Raw genomic sequence first — 14,535 nt, 5'->3', positions numbered from 1 at the left:
AGTGTGGTGATAACTTTCTTCCTTTCCGGCCCTAGTTCTCTTTTTCCTTTTGTGAGGATGAAGCCTAAGTATTGGAACCGCTGCTGACAAATCTGTGCCTTTTTCCAAGAGGCCTGGTACCCTGAGTAGGATAGGAGATGCAGGAGGGCCTTAGTACCTTTCATATAGTATTCTTGGGTGTCGCTGGCAAGGAAGAGGTCGTCTACATATTGGAGGCGGACACACCTTGTGGTTTCCCTCGGAAAGTCGGCGAGGTCTGCAGCTAGTGCTTCCCCAAAAAGAGTGGGCGAGTCCTTGAAACCTTGGGAAAGTGGTGTCCAAGTCAGCTGCATCTGGCTGTAATGGGCTCAGCCCATTCAAAGGCAAACAATGGTTGACTTTAAGGAGCCAGGCAGAGGCAGATGAAAGCATCCTTTAGGTCGAGGCATGTAAACCATCTGGCTGACCCCGGAATTTGGCTGAGGAGAGTATATGGGTTCAGAACCACTGGGTGTAAGGAAACAGTCACTTTGTTAGTGGCCCTCAATTCCTCTACTGGTCGGTATCCTCCTCCTGGCTTCTTGACTGGCAAGAGCGGGGTATTCCAAGCTGATTGGCATTCAATTAGAATACCTGCTTCTCTATGCTTGGTCAGGTGCTCTTGTATATCCATCCTAGCCTCGAGTGGAAGGGGGTACTGCCTTTGTCTCTGAGGTTGGGCTCCAGGGATCAGGTCAGCAATGAAGGGCGCCCGATTCTAAGCTAGTGCAGGTGGGTTATCTTCAGCCCATACTGAGGGGAATGTAAGCCTGAATTCTGAGGGGCTATAGGGTAAGGGCTGGGCACAGAATAGTCTCCATTCTTCTTCCCTTGGCAGGGTAATTGCCAAGACCAGGATTTCCTTCTGCCTTGTATTTAATTGGAGGCTAGTGTCTCCAGTAGGTTCAAAAGTTATCTGGGCCCTAAGTTTGGAGAGCAGATCCCAGCCCAGGAGAGTAACTGAGCAGTCAGGTAAGTAGAGGAACTCATGCCGGACCTTGTGACCCCCAAGTTCACATTGTCAAGCTTGACAGAAGGGCTGCTGCATCGCCCATGTCCCAGTAACCCCAAGTATGGTTGCCATCTTTTGGCTTAAGGGCATCACCGGGGAAGTAACAATGGAATATTCAGCCCCAGTGTCAACCATGAAATTTATTGTGTGGCCCCCTACCTTCATTTAGATTGTGGGCTCAAGGGGGCCAAGAGAGAAAGAGCCTGGTCCCCCTCAGTCTGATTCTACCCCAGCCAGACCAACGAGGTTCTTGCCTCAAGGTTTCTCCCAATATCGGCTGGGTTTTGAGGGCCCCTTCCGATTCAGACATTCATTCATCCAGTGTCCCTTCTCTTTGCAGTATGCATATTGGTCCCTTGCTAAGGGGGTATGGGCTTCCCCCCTTTTGGTGGTTGGGGTCTTCCCATCTTTGCAGCATCTGTTTCTTTTAGTGCTGCTGTGAGAAGGGTGGCCTTCTTTGTTAGTCTTCTCTCTTCTTCTCTTTCAGCTGTGACTTCTCTGTTCATGAAAACTTTGCTGGCAACCTCTATCAGCTGAGTGATATTCATCCTGGCAAAGACCTCCAACTTCTGGAGTTTTCTTCTGATATCTGGGCAGCCTGTGCCACAAAAGAGGTATTTACCATCTGTTGACTTTTTGGTGCCTCAGGATCAAATGGGGTGTATACACGGTATGCTTCACATCATCTTTCATAGTAGTCTCTGGGAGACTCCCCAGGGTGCTGGGGAGTGATGTGACTGATGATATTTTAGTCATGTTCATGGGCTTTTGGGTTCCAGCTCAGACTCCCTGAAGGAAGACTTCCTGGTATCGTCGGATGTGGGCCTGTCCTTCTGTGGTGAAATCCCATGTTGGGCATTCTTCAGGTACAGGAGCTTGAGCCCAGACAGCAGGGTCATTGATCCCTGGAGGTGCATGAAATTCTAGGTACCGTCATGTTTCTTTCATTATTCTTCTTTCTTCTGTATTAAACAGAGTACGGAGTAACTGTTGACAGTCTTCCCAAGTCGGTCAGTGGGTCTGGAAGAGGGCTCCATCAAGTCGACCATTGCTTGTGGCTTTTCAGAGTATGATGGAGTGTTGTGTTTCCAGTTGAGGAGGTCTGTTGTAGAGAAAGGTTGATAATACATCATGGAACAGCTGGGCTGGACTGTTCCATCCTCATTCTGTCTTTCAGGCTCTCTTGTCTCCCTTACAGGCATTTGGAGAGTGTTAGGTCTGGGTCTGGGGCACCATCTGGCTGCTGCCCCCTGTGTGGGAGGATTCTCCGGGTCCAAGAGGGGTGGGGAGATGAGTGGTGCCAACTGTGGCAGTGGTGGTGGTGGCGACTGCGGTGGCAGTGGTGGTGCTGACTGTGGCTGTGGTGGAGAGACAGATGGGGGAGGAGTTTCAAGCTCAGGAGGTGGGGGGAGGGAATTGACGAGTCATAAGGAGGTGGAAAGACAATATCTTCCTCCATGTCTCATTTAAATATTAGAGGAGTGGTGGGTCCATTCTTTGGCTCCCTGGGTGAGTGTCTGGATGAAGTAGCTAAAACCTTTGCCTGGCTCTGCTTGCTAACGATGAATCGCACCCAAGGCAGGGGATTTAGGGCAATTTCAAGCCAGGATTCAATGTATGGAAGTTGATCAGTGTGGCCTGGGTTCCCAGGGACTATTGGCAAACCCGCTGCACTATTCGAGCACGTAATGTCCCTTCTAGGGGCCACCCTATATTGAATATGGGCCATTATATTTCCCAAAAGGTCCTTAACTTCTTGGGTGTCATTTTCACCCTGTAATCACCTGAAAATCCCTTTTTAAGATTTTTGAGCATGACCTCTAAAATTGTAGGCTTACTCTGTTTTGATCCCATTATTAATTTCTTTCTCATGTTTGGTGTCACAAAGACAGACAAAGGGAGGGCATCTCCTCAGATGACAGGACCAATCAGATACTCCTCTGGCTGCATTCCCGAGGGAAACTTTAGGTGAGGTTTGGCTGTAGCAGACTCAGCTTTGTGACTTGCGATTGGAATCTGATCTGATACCGCCCTAGACCTTATACTCTCACCAGTACACAGGAGAGCCCATTCAGACTCCATAGACTTTTGGGGACCTTAAGGGTGCCCGTCCGTGGAGCCACAGACTTGAACTCAACTGGCAAGCCTGGCCGAGCCGCACATTCACACACACACCCACACCAGAGTTTATTATATTCCCTCCTGAAAAATTTTCTACCTGTGAGACCTATTAAGGCCTCTGGGAATTGATCAGGTCCCCCTTCTACCCTTTTGGGTGGGCCTGACTTCTTTGGGGCCCCAGCATTACCGGTTCTGATGTGGGGTCCAGATCCTCACCTACCAGGTCTCTGAGTCCGGCAGGAACAACAGAGTGGGGCCGGCCCAAGGCAACTGAGAAGGAGACTGCCGAAATTCAGGCAGGGTGCGCGCCTTCTCCCTTGTGATCCCTCACTCTGTCACCACCTTGCCGTTCTCCCAAACCGGTGGCAACAATGGGCCAGTGCAGTTGGGTTTCCTGGTCAGCGAACCAAGTATGTTGAGGAACCAGGCTGGAATGCTGGCAGAAAAACCAAGCGGCACTTGGAGATCTTGGTGGATCAGAGATTTGTTTAACACTGGTGGGCTCAGAGGAGACTGTTTCTCCAAAGGTCTGAGTGCTGAATGCAAGTGGGGAGGGTAATTTATAGTCATCAGCTTCCATATCTATGGGGGTTTTCACGCGTGCAGCAAACAAAGGAAGAAGAACCTGGAGGAGGGGTCTCTAAGCTAGAGACCAGAGTCTGTTTTAGCCCCATAGGCCATATTTGGCATACTTTATTCACTTCTCCAACAGAAGTAGCATCACACCCTCCCAAAACCCAGGCATGAGTAAAATAGAGTATGAAGAGTGGGTTCTGAAGGGGTGACCAATATCCCTACAGTGGCCTGTGGCTGACTACCTACCATGCCCATGCTTTTCCTGCTAAACTATGCTGCCCATCAGCCCAGAAGAGCTGCAGGCAGCATCTTGTTCATCACTGAATTTCTGTTACCAATTGCAGAGCCTGGCCCCAAGTGGGTGCTCAGTATATATTTATGAAATGCCAAATGAATGAATGAAAAAGGCTACTTCTCATCCTCATCACTCATGACTTTTATCATGTGTATCTTGCACACAGTATAAATTTTCTTGCTTTTGGCCACTTCAAGTAAACTCTCTAGCTGCCGCAAGTAAAGCCCTTGAAATTCCTTCCTAAGCTGAGGGCTGGAGGTGGGCCTGGCTAGGTTGCCTCACTCAGAAGAGGAGGCATCAATCGAGGCTTGACCCACAGTTTAAGGTGGGAACTTAGTGTCTCCCATACATGCTATCTTCAGATGCTGAGTGTATGAATTTAGGATGTGCATTGCAGTCTGTTTTCTAGGCTTCCAAGATGTTGACATCAGAATTTCATCACATCAGAAATATAATTTGGCCAGGCATCATGAAGCATTTTGGTTTTGTCTAATTCACGTTATTAATGGCCATCTATGGAAATAACTACATATACTTTGCTGCTCAAAATAGCCAGCCCTGTCTTTGCTCCCATCTCTACAATCAACAAGGGTCAGCCCTGTGCTCCTTGCATACACCAGCTCCTGGCAGTGCCTACTCTGAAAGGGAATTTTCCTGTCCCTGTGATGAGAACAAAATGCATTTTACCTCCTGCCTTTGAGAGATAACACCACATTTTCTGAAACATGAGTTTTGACCTGTGATAATGGCCATTCTCAGATGATGTCCTATCCCTGGACAGCTGGGTCCAGAGCTCCACTGAAACAATTGTGCAAAATACACCAAATGTGAGGCTGCTCTGCAGATGGACTCAATCTGATTATTTTAATTCTTTCAGCAAGTGATTTGAATCAGCACATGCCTAACCCTAAAGGGCGTGATGTAATCCCTGTATCCCAAAGCTCTCATGTAGGTTCCAGGGGGGACCCATGTTTCACTTGACTTGTTCGTGACTTGAATCTCCTTCCTGCTCATTCCACCCACCAATTCCTCCTGAATCATAAGACTGTTATAAACTCTGGGGTATTGGTCAGAGGACTGTAAGTACAAGAGCTGCATTCCAAATAATTCCTCTGTGTGACTGGCCCAAAGAAAGTCCTAATTAAAGGCTAGTAAGTCTCATGTGACCATAAATCCATATCTACAATATTGCCTCTTATCTCTGCAGCACTGGCACAGTGGCGGGTGCTATCAGGCTTGTAATTAGTAAGGAATGATTGATTGATTGATTGAATGGAATTCACTAACCTTGGATCCAGTAGGAGGAACCTAACTTTCTCTAGGGCTGATTTCTTTGCTATACTCTAGCCTACCCAGTAATTGCTACTGTCCCTCATGGTTCAAGGGTGTCTCAGCCTCAGAGAATTGTCAGTCCCGACATGTTCAATATTGTCTGATTCAAGGGATTTACCTGTTGCAGGCCCTGGTACAGAAATAAGCACTGTGAGCTGGGCTGGCATGCCTGATGTGCAGTTATATGTAGTGCTGCTATTTGTTCTGGTTCTCATCATTGCTATAGTGGCCAGACCTGGTTGGGAAAAGAGGTATAAAAGTGAGTGTCTGGAAAGTCAAGGCCTAATTTAAGCACTGTGCTTCGAACAAATGTTCTTTAGTTTATTACTGAGGCCCTGTTCACAAAATGCTATTTACAGTTTTCAGTTTCAAAAATGAGGGGGGAAAATCACATCTTGATTGCCATGTCTTACCACTGAGGAGTATAACTCACACAAATTATAGATGACTTTTAATGAACTTCTGACTGGTGGCTAAGACATGGTTAATGGTATTTTGAGAGTGACAGGATATGAGGAAGGAGCCAAGGAAAATATTGGAGAGGTATTATTCTTGAGTGTAGATGCCCTCTGAACAGATGTTATTGGTAGGTTGATTAATGGTTGCTCAAATAAGTGTGTGTCCTAATCCCTGGAGTCCATGAATGTTGCTTTCCACAGCAAAGGGGACTTTGTAGCTGTGATCAAGTTAAAGATCTTGAATTGGGGAGATTATCCTGGATTATCTGGGTGCCCCTGATGCAATCATAATGGTACTTATCAGAGGGCTGAAGGAAGAGCCAGTCAGAAGAGAAAGTGACATCATGATGGAAGCAGAGACTGGAGTGGTGTGCTTTGAAGAATAGCAAGGCACCACAAGCCAGGGAATCTAGGAGACAACTAAATACTAAAAAGAACAAGGAAACAGATTCTCTTTTCAGGAACTCCACGAGCACCCAGCCCTGTAGATACCTGGATTTTAGTCCAGTAAAACTTTCAGATTTTTGACCTCCAGGACTATAAAAGAATACAATTGTGTTATTTTAAGTCATAGAGTCTGTGTTAATTTGTTATAGCAGCAATAGTCAACTAATACAAATATCAACCATCAACCCTGCATTTGCTAATCATCTTATAATAAGTAATTTCTTGTGGGTCCTCCTGCCAATGGGGGATATACCAGTGAGGAAGGTTCATTTGGTATCAAAGTGACTCGGTGTAGGCCATATTAATGATCTATCATGAAGATTGAGGGGATTCATGAGGGGGGAAATTCCATGTTACTAGTTTGCAGAGCCATTTTGCATTCCAGGCACATGAGGAAGTAAATCTCAGATTTGGCAGAGTGATAGCCAAGGGTAGCTTCCACTTCCAAAAAAAGGGTGAGGGAATAGAAATGTGTTCTATGGAAAATGATCTTCCCAAGTTGGACCTTTCTTAATTGTTCACCATAGTCCTTTCAATATATCATTCTAAGTTTCCATAACTCACTTTTCCTAGAGTGGTTAACAGCATGGACTTTTAGGTTGGAGATACCTGAATTCAAATCTTAGATCCATAGCTCCCCAGATTTGCAACGTGGGGCTAATTAAATAACATCTTTAGGAAATATTCTCATTTGGAAAATAAAGGTAATGAAACTGACTTTATAAAGTTATTTTGCAGATTAAATAAAATATTATATGTAAATAGGTTAGCCTGTGGCTTGGCAAATAACAATCATTCAATAAATGGGCACTAATACCATTCACTTTCCATAGAAAAGCCATGACAATCATCTACATGAATGCCACAAGGGCCAATAGAAGTCCATCTTGGGAAGCACTTGTCATCTTTTGATCAGTGTAATAGGTATTCAAGAGAAATAGAGCCAATAGAACTATATCTATCTATATCTATATCATCTATCTCTAATCTTATCTGTCTATCTATCATCTATCTGAAATAAGGAATTGGTTCCCATGATTATGGAGGTTGAGAAGTTCCAAATCTGCAGTCAATAAGCTAAAGCCCCAGGAGAGCTGATGCATATTTCCAGCCTGAGTCTGAAAGCCTGAGAACCAAAAATGATGGTGTAAATTCTAGTCTAAGAGCCAGCAGGCTCAATAACCAAGCAGAGCTAATTTTTAAGTTTGGGTCCAAGGACAGGAAAAGACTGGTGCCTCAGCTCAATCTGACAGGCAAGAGGAGCTCCCTCTTGCTCAGTCTTTTTGCTCTATTTGTCTTCAGTTGATTAGATGAGTCCACCCATATTGGGGACTGCAGTCTGCTTTATTCAGTCTACCATTCAAATGTTAATTTCCTTTGGAAACACCCTCACAGACACACTTAAAATAATGTTTGACCAAATGTCTGGTTGACACATAAAATGAACACATAATCAGCCAACAAATAAAAGTCAATGGGAAAATTCTTGGTACCGCTTCACAGCTTGGGTTAGACAATAGAAGTGTCTGGTATATCCTGCTCTCTTCCTTGACTCCACAGTAGTGGGTGCACATGTTGAGTGGGTGAAGCCTGTCTTAGTCTGGACCACACAGTGAGTACAATGAGCAGAATTCTCTGTTGACCTGCTATGGACATAGAGTAACATAGTAAGTATGAGAGAGTCCTCAAAGCTTTCCAGAGCACCAGCCTGACATTTAACAGCATAAATTACTCCTTCAGTTAGACCGCTCCAAAGGACAACTCCCCAGTAGTGGGAGCACATATTGAGTGAGTGAAGCCTCTCTTAGTCTGGACCACACAGTGAGTACAATGAGCAGAATTCTCTGTTGACCTGCTGTGGACATAGAGTAATGTAGTAAGTAAGAGAGAGTCCTCAAAGCTTTCCAGAGCACCAGCCTGACATTTAACAGCATAAATTACTCCTTCAGTTGGACCACTCCAAAGGCCATCCTAAATTTAACATGTTCACGTGTCCAAAACCAAATTCTTACTTCTGTCTCTCCTCAAACCTGCTCCTATCTAGTCTTGTCCATCTCAGTATGTGGCATCATCATACTTGCAATTGGTAAAGACAAAACCTAAGATCCTTCCTGGATTTTTTCCTATAGTCCCCACATCTTTTCATCCATAAATTTGTTCTATTTCCACAATGTATCCTGATGTTACTCACTTCACTCTGCCACCAATAGTATGACCCTAATATAGGCTGGGACCAATGCAATTGCCTCTTAACTCACTCTTTGCTTTTATACCTGTTGTTTTATAACCCATCCTCTGCATAGCAGCCAGAGTGAAATTTTTTTAAATATGAAATGTATTGTCAAATTGGTTTCCATACAACACCCAGTGCTCATCCCAACAGGTGCCCTCCTCAATGCCCATCACCCACTGCCCCCTCCCTCCCACCCCCCATCAGCCCTCATTTTATTCTCAGTTTTTAAGAGTCTCTTATGGTTTGGCTCTCTCCCTCTCTAACTTTTTTTCCCCCTTCCCCTCCCCCATAGTCTTCTGTTAAGTTTCTCGTGATCCACATAAGAGTGAAAACATATGGTATCTGTCTTTCTCTGTATGACTTATTTCACTTAGCACCACACTCTCCAGTTCCATCCACGTTGCTACAAAAGGCATATTTCATTCTTTCTCATTGCCATGTAGTATTCAATTGTATATATAAACCACAACTTCTTTATCCATTCATCAGTTGATGGACATTTAGGCTCTTTCCATAATTTGGCTATTGTTGAAAGTGCTGTTATAAACATTGGGGTACAAGTGGCCCTATGCATCAGCATTCCCATATCCTTTGGGTAAATAGCAGTGCTATTGCTGGGTCATAGGGTAGATCTATTTTTAATTTTTTGAGGAACCTCCACACAGTTTTCCAGAGTGGCTACACCAGTTTGCATTCCCACCAACAGTGCAAGAGGGTTCCTATTTTTCCACATCCTCTCCAGCATCTATAGTCTCCTGATTTGTTCATTTTAGCCATTCTGACTGGCATGAGGTTATATCTCAGTGCGGGTTTGATTTTTATTTCCCTGGTGAGGAGTGATGTTGAGCATCTTTTCATGTGTCTGTTGGCCATCTGGATGTCTTCTTTAGAGAAGTGTCTATTCATGTCTTCTGCCCATTTCTTCACTGGATTATTTGTTTTTTGGGTGTGGAGTTTGGTGAGTTCTTTATACATTTTGGATACTAGCCCTTTGTCCAATATGTCATTTGCAAATATCTTTTCACGTTCCATCAGTTGCCTTTCAGTTTTGTTGATTGTTTCCTTTGCAGTGCAGAAGCTTTTTATCTTCATGAAGTCCCAATAGTTCATTTTTGCTTTTAATTCCCTTGCCTTTGGAGATGTGTCAAGTAAGAAATTGCTGTGGCTGAGGTCAGAGAGGTTTTTTCCTGCTTTCTCCTCTATGGTTTTGATGGTTTCCTGTCTCACATTCAGGTCTTTCATCCATTTTGAGTTTATTTTTGTGAATGGTGTAAGGCAGTGGTCTCGTTTCATCCTTCTGCATGTTGCTGTCCAGTGCTCCCAGCACCATTTGTTAAAGAGACTGTCTTTTTTCCATTGGATATTCTTTCCTGCTTTGTCAAAATTAGTTGGCCATACTTCTGTGGGTCCAATTCTAAAGTCTCTATTCTATTCCATCAGTCTATGTGTCTGTTTTTGTGCCAATACCATGCTGTCTTGATGATTACAGCTTTGTAGTAGAGGCTAAAGTCTGGGATTGTGATGCCTCCTACTTTGGTCTTCTTCAAAATTACTTTGGCTATTCGGGGTCTTTTGTAGTTCCATACAAATTTTAGGATTGCTTGTTCTAGCTTCGAGAAGAATGCTGGTGCAATTTTGATTGGGATTGCATTGAATGTGTAGATAGCTTTGGGTAGTATTGACATTTTAACAATATTTATCTTCCAATCCATGAGCATGGAATGTTTTTCCATTTCTTTATATCTTCTTCAATTTCCTTCACAAGCTTTCGATAGTTTTCAGCTTACAGATCTTTTACATCTTTGGTTAGGTTTATTCCTAGGTATTTTATGATTCTTGGTGTAATTGTGAATGGGATAAGTTTCTTTATTTGTCTTTCTGTTGCTTCATTATTAGTGTATAAGAATACAACTGATTTCTGTACATTAATTTTGTATTCTGCGACTTTGGTGAATTCATGTATCAGTTCTAGCAGACTTTTGGTGGAGTCTATCGGGTTTTCCATGTATAATATCATGTCATCTGCAAAAAGCGAAAGCTTGACTTCATCTTTGCCAATTTTGATGCCTTTGATTTCCTTTTGTTGTATGATTGCTGGTGCTAGAACTTCCAACACTATGTTAAACAACAGCGGTGAGAGTTGACATCCTGTCATGTTCCTGATCTCAGGGGGAAAGCTCTCAGTTTTTCCCCATTGAGAATGATGTTAGCTGTGGGCTTTTCATAAATGGCTTTTATGATGTTTAAGTATGTTCCTTCTATCCTGAATTTCTCAAGGTTTTTATTAAGAAAGGATGCTGAATTTTGTCAAATGCTTTTTCTGCATCGATTGACAGGATCATATGGTTCTTATCTTTTCTTTTATTAATGTGATGTATCACATTGATTGCTTTGTGAATATTGAACCAGCCCTGCAGCCAGGAATGAATCCCACTTGATCATGGTGAATAATTCTTTATATATGCTGTTGAATTCTATTTGCTAATATCTTGTCAAGAATTTTTACATCCATATTCATCGGGGATATTGGCCTGTAGTTCTCTTTTTTTGCTGGGTCTCTGTCTGGTTTGGGAATGAAAGTAATGCTGGCTTCATAGAATGAGTCTGGAAGTTTTCCTTCCCTTTCTATTTTTTGGAACAGCTTGAGAAGGATAGGTATTATCTCTGCTTTAAATGTCTGGTAGAATTCCCCAGGGAAGCCATCTGGCCCTGGACTCTTACTTGTTGGGAGATTTTTGATAACTGATTCAATTTCTTCGCTGGTTATGGGTCTGTTCAAATTTTGTATTTTTTCCTGTTTGAGTTTTAGAAGTGTGTGTGTGCTTAGGAATTTGTCCATTTCTTCCAAGTTTTCCAGTTTGTTGGCATATAATTTTTCATAGTATTCCCTGATACTTGTGTTTCTGAGGGATTGATTGTATTAATTCCATTTTCATTCATGATTTTATCTATTTGGGTCAGCTCCCTTTTCTTTTTGAGAAGCCTGGCTAGAGGTTTATCAATTTTGTTTATTTTTTCAAAAAATCAACTCTTGGTTTCATTGATCTGCTCTACAGATTTTTAAGATTCTATATTATTTATTTCTGCTCTGATCTTTATTATTTCTCTTTTTCTGATGGGTTTGGAGTGTCTTTGCTGTTATGCTTTTAGTTCCTTTAGGTGTGCTGTTAGATTTTGTATTTGGGATTTTTCTTGTTTTTTGAGATAGGCTTGGATTGCAATGTATTTTCCTCTCAGGACTGCCTTCGCTGCATCCCAAAGCATTTGGACTGTTGTATTTTCATTTTCATTTGCTTCCGTATATTTTCTAGTTTCTTCTCTAATTGCCTGGTTGACCCATTCATTCTTTAGTAGGGTATTCTTTAACCTCCATGCTTTTGGAGGTTTTCCAGATTTTTTTCCTGTGGTTGATTTCAAGTTTCAGAGCATTGTGGACCCAGTATGTGATCTATCTTGGAGAGTGTTCCATGTGCACTTGAGAAGAAAGTATATTCTGTTGCTTTGGGATGTAGAGTTCTAAATATATCTGTCAAGTCTATCTGATCCAATGTATCATTCAAGGCCTTTGTTTCTTTATTGATCCTGTGTCTAGATGATCTATCCATTGTTGTAAGTGGGGTATTAAAGTCCCCTGCAATTACCACATTCTTATCAATAAGGTTGTTTATGTTTCTGATTAATTGTTTTATATATTTGGGGGCTTCTGTATTCGGTGCACAGATATTTATAATTGTTAGCTCTTCTTGATGGATAGACCCTGTAATTATTATATAATGCCCTTCTTCATCTCTTGTTGCAGCCTTTAATTTAAAGTCTAGTTTGTCTGATATAAGTATGGCTACTCCAGCTTTCTTTTGACTTCCAGTAGCATGATAGATAGTTCTCCATCCCCTCACTTTCAATCTGAAGGTGTCCTCAGGTCTAAAATGAGTCTCTTGTAGACAGCAAATAGATGGGGTTTGTTTCTTTTATCCATTCTGATACCCTATGTCTTTTGGCTGGAGCATCTAGTCCATTTACATTCAGTGCTATTTTTGAAAGATATGGGTTTAGAGTCATTGTGACGTCTGTAGGTTTCATGCTTGTAGTGATGTCTCTGGTACTTTGTGGTCCTTTCAACATTTCACCCACAGAATCCCCCTAAGGATCTCTTGTAGGGCTGGTTTAGTGGTGATGAATTCCTTCAGTTTTTGTTTGTTTGGGAAAACCTTTATCTCTCCTTCTATTCTGAATGACAGACTTGCTGGATAAAGGATTCTTGGCTGCACATTTTTTCTGTTCGCCACATTGAAGATTTCCTGCCATTCATTTATGCCCTGCCAAGTTTCAGTAGATAGGTCTGCTACTACCCTTATGTGTCTACCTTTGTAAGTTATGGCCTGTTTATCCCTAGCTGCTCAGAATTCTCTCTTTATCCTTGTATTTTTCCAGTTTCACTATGATATGTCGTGCAGAAGATTGATTCAAGTTATGTCTGCTGTGCCTCTTGGATTTCAATGCCTGTTTCCTCCCCCAGATCAGGTAAGTTCTCAGCTATGATTTGTTCAAGTACACCTTCAGTCCCTTTCTTTCTCTCTCTCTCCTTTCCCTGGAATTCCTATTATACGGATATTGTTTCGTTTGATTGCATCGCTTAGTTCTCTAATTCTCCCCTTATACTCCTGGATTTTTTTATCTTTCTTTTTCTCAGCTTCTTCTTTTTCCATAATTTTATCTTCTAATTTACCTATTCTCTCCTCTGCCTCTTCAACCCGTGCTATGGCTGCCTCCGTTTTATTTTGCACCTCATTTATAGCATTTTTTAGTCCCTCACGACTATTTTTTAGTCCCTTGATCTCTGTAGCAATAGATTCTCTGCTGTCCTCTATGCTTTTTTCAAGCCCAGAGATTAATTTCATGACTATTATTCTAAATTCTTGTTCTGTTATATTGTTTAAATCAGTTTTGATTAATTCGTTAGCTGTCGTTACTTCCTGGAGTTTCTTTTGAGGACAATTCTTATGTTTTGTCACTTTGGTCCCTGTGGCAGCTCCAACCTGCAGGGCACTTCCTCTGTGCTGTCCAGAGTAACTTGTATTGGTGGGCGGGGCCACAGTCAGACCTAATTTCTGCCCCTAGCCCACTCTGGGGCCACAGTCAGACTAGTGTGTACCTTATCTTACCCTCTCCCAGGGGAAGGACTCACTGTGGAGTGGTGTGGCCCCTGTCTGGGATGCTTGCACACTTCCAGGCTTGTGGTTCTGCTTTGATGGGATCTGGCATGTTAGCCGGGGTGAATCTGCAAGGTGCACAGGGGAGGGAGGAGCAGGTTTAGCTTGCTTTGCTGTGGGTGGTCCCCTGCCGGAGGGGCCCTGCAGCCCCAAGAGGGAGGCAGGCCTGTCGGAAGCATGGATCCACAGAAGCACAGTGTTGGGCATTTGCCTGGTGCAAGCAAGTTCGGTGACAGGAACTCATTCCCTTTGGAATTTCTGCTGGGGAATGGGAGAGGAAGATGGTGCTTGCCAGTGCCTTTGTTCCCCCGCTGAGCTGAGCTCTGTCTTCTGGGGCTCAACAACCCTCCCTCCGGCATCCTCTTGCCCTCCCCACTCTCCAAGAGCAGAGCTGTTGACTTTTAACTTTCCAGATATTAAGTCCCACTGGCTTTCAGAACTCATGTAGTCTGGCCCCTCTGCTTTTGCAAGCCAGACTTCGGGGGCTCTGCCTTGCCTTGCAAGCTGCCCCTCCACCACTCCGGCTCCCTCCCCTCAGTCCATGTAGCATGCACCGCCTCTCTGCCCTTCCTACCCTCTCCCGTGGGCCTCTTGTCTACGCTTGGCCCTGGAGAGTCCATTCTGCTAGTCTTCTGGCATTTTTCTGGGTTATTTAGGCAGATGTGGGTGGAATCTAAGTGATCAGCAGGACGAGGTGAGCCCAGCGTCCTCCTATGCCACCATCTTCTATTTTATCAACCCAGAGTGAAAATTTATAAACATAAAGTGTATCTTGGCATTCTACTGCTTAAAACCAAATCATTAATTTACTAAAAACATTTTATTGAACACTT

General features: G+C 43.3%; 1 long non-coding RNA gene across 1 annotated transcript in view; it reads left to right on the top strand.

The window, feature by feature from the left end:
* The first annotated feature begins 307 nt into the window (after positions 1-307).
* LOC109500519 overlaps positions 308-14,535 on the top strand; it is a 59,817-nt gene continuing 45,589 nt past the window's right edge. Inside the window, exons 1-2 of the long non-coding RNA XR_002743327.2 lie at positions 308-1,644; positions 12,924-13,013. This is a non-coding gene — a long non-coding RNA (uncharacterized LOC109500519). The remainder of the gene's footprint in view (positions 1,645-12,923; positions 13,014-14,535) is intronic.

This window comes from Felis catus, chromosome B3, assembly GCF_018350175.1.
Source record: "Felis catus isolate Fca126 chromosome B3, F.catus_Fca126_mat1.0, whole genome shotgun sequence".
Classification (NCBI taxonomy): Eukaryota; Metazoa; Chordata; class Mammalia; order Carnivora; family Felidae; genus Felis; species Felis catus.
This window is presented reverse-complemented; position numbering and strand designations above follow the sequence as displayed.